Source organism: Camelus bactrianus, chromosome 18 (assembly GCF_048773025.1).
Source record: "Camelus bactrianus isolate YW-2024 breed Bactrian camel chromosome 18, ASM4877302v1, whole genome shotgun sequence".
Classification (NCBI taxonomy): domain Eukaryota; kingdom Metazoa; phylum Chordata; class Mammalia; order Artiodactyla; family Camelidae; genus Camelus; species Camelus bactrianus.
Window position 1 is genome coordinate 21,608,252 of NC_133556.1, and position 2,983 is coordinate 21,611,234.

The window sequence follows — 2,983 nt, forward strand, 5'->3', positions numbered from 1 at the left end:
AAACATACGTGCATATTTCTAAGTGAAAGAAGCCAATCTGAACAGGCTACACCTGTATGATTCCAACTATATGACATTCTGGAAAAGGCAAATCTATGGAGACAGTAAATAGATTTGTGGTTGCAGGGGTTAGAGGGGAGGGAAGCATGACTGAGTATAGAAGCTTTTTAGGGCAGTGACGCTACTCTGTGTGACACCACAATGGTGGATACCTGTCATTATACATTTGTCCAAACCCATAAAATGTACACCGAGAGTAAACCTTATGTAAACTCTGGACCCAGGTGATGATGATATGTCAATGTAGGCTCATCACAAATGTACCGTCTGGTGGGGGATGTTGATAACAGGGGAGGCTGTGCACCTGGGGGTGATGGGGAAAAATGGGAGAAACCTCTGTATCTTCTGCTCAATTTTGCTGTTGACCTAAGTCTACTCTTAAAAAAGGTCTTTTTTTTTTTAAGTAAGAGGGATCACATTACACATAAAACTTGCCTTCCTTTTCTTAACATATCTTGAGTTTCACTCCATTTCAGAACATAAAACCCTATATTGTTCATGACCACAGCTGCAAAGCATCCCACGTCATGGCCGTACATGTCCTCCTATTCATGGATTTTTAGGGAGCCCCCCCCCCATGTAGTAGCCTCCTAAGCCCTTTAGCAGTGGACAGCTTTGTGTGCACACCTCTGTGGCACTTGGGTGAGACACAGAACTGGGCAGGGGTTGAGAGCTGGCCGTCTACCATCCCAGAATCTGGGCTGGAGCTTTAGTTCAGCTACTTGCTGTGTTATCTTGTGTCAGTTAGTTCTCCTCGCTACACCTCCTCTTTATCATCTGCAAAATGGGAATATTGATAGCCCTTCCAGAACTGTTAAGCATTTGTGAGAAAAGCCACCCCTTAGCACTGTGCCTATGCATAGCAAATGCTCAGTGATGGATAATAAGTACATTTATTTTTCATGCAGAGTCCAAGGGGCAGGACACCATAGTGACGGGAGCACAGACTCTTAAGAGGGATCTCGTGTTTATAAAGTGCCTTGCAATGTCCTAATCACTGCATAACCATTTCCTATTATTACTAGTATCCTAGGGGTAGAATTGCTGGGTCAAAAAGATATGGTCGGGGGAATGGTATAGCTCACTGGTAGAGGGCTTGCTTAGAAAGCATGAGGTCCTGGGTTTGATCCCCAGTACCTCCATTAAAAACAAACAAATAAATAAATAAACCTAATTACCTCCCCATCCAAAAAAAAAAAAAAAAAGATTAAAAAAAATCATAGATTGGCCACTATGTGAAAAATAATTACAAGGCTGTCATTAAAAGCAAGAAAAAAAGATCTGTGCCCTGAATATGTTAGGACCTACTGCCAAGCCACAACCCCCTCATTTCAACCTCTAAGGCACGACCAGTTTCCATTCCCACTGACGCACGGAGACTGCCGGTTTCCCTACACCCTTGCCAGTACCGGGTACTACCAGTTGGTTTAATTTTTGCCAATATGATGGGCTCATTTTTCCTTTACTGAGTCTCTTACAACTGGATCCTGCCATAAAACCAGTGTCTGTGGGCCTTTGAGAAGGCTGTCGGTGAATGCCAGCAAAAGCACGCGTCCCTCTAATTTGCCACAAGTTCATTTAGGCTCTTTGAAGGATTCACAAATGGTTATCAGGGTAATTCTGAAAAGAAGTGGGGGCAGAGATCCTCAGACAGAACCTAATGGTTTCCCGGGGGAGGAGGGGCTTTGCTTTGATTGGCTGCAGGACCCCTTCTGCCAGATGTCAGCAAATCAAATACATTCATCCAGCTGAAAACCAACCCATTCAGCCTTTCTGGGCAACATATTCAGATAGAACCCAGCATGCCGGGCTCAGGGTGGTGAAATAAATAGGACTTAATTTATATTTTAAAGCCTTTTATCTCTCTTTAAGCCCCTGTGCCTCGCTGAAATAAAACTTGATCGAGCTGGAGAGAGGGCAGAATGCACCTTTAATAATGCATATGATCTGCAATCTTGGCCCTTTCTTTCTTCACCTTAACATTTTATAGGAGGTTTGCCATTTCCCTGTGCTTTCTCTGCGTGATTCTTGAACGACAGTCCTGTCCCTCTTCTAAACCAGGTTGCCTCAGCGTTCAGATGGTTTCAGGTGGGACTGGCAGGTTTGATATCCACTCCGCCCAATGAGAGACTCTAGGGGCAAACTGCGGTCCTTACCCTTCTCTCCACGAGCCACGATCTGCCAGTCAGCCGCCATATTGATAAGATTAGCTGGTAATGAGCAGCCCAGCCCAGCCCAGCCGAGAGGAAGACTCAATTAGCAGGATGGCACTGCATCTAATTCACTTTGCTGATCAGAGCTTGATTCTCTAATGACTACAGGAAGAAAAGCAGGGCGCCTTCAGTGCAGGGATCTGAGGGGTTTAAAAGCTTAAATGTGGTCTAACCTCTGCCTGCTGGTTTGCCGGGCAGTAAGGAGGATCCTAATGCCAGTATGGACAAGGGATTGCACTGATATGTGTGCCTTGAGCTCAAGACAAAGGAGATGGAATGACTCTCAGCATGAAAGCTGGTGCTTAGATTACAAAGTCTTTGCTCCTTGTTTGTTGCTTAAATCTCTTCTCCCTTTTTTTTTTTTAAAGCTAAACTTGTTTATCATATTTACTTGGTGTGGAAACTCCTTCCATGGCTAGTTAGCTTTGGTTATAGTAATAGTAGGAGCAAAAGTTCTACCTGCAATAATAATAAAGAGATAACTATTGAAGTCCTCAGGTATGTCAGGCGTTGTATTCAACCTTCCACATTGAGTGAATAACTTCACCTTCTAAGCAGGCGCTGGAAAACTTTTTCTTAAAGGGCCAGAGAGTAAATATTTTAGTTTTGCAGAACGGAAGGTCTTGAAGCCACTACTCAACTTTGCCATCGTATCAAGAACGCATACATAGAATACACGTAAATAAACGAGCATGGCTGGGGTCCAACAA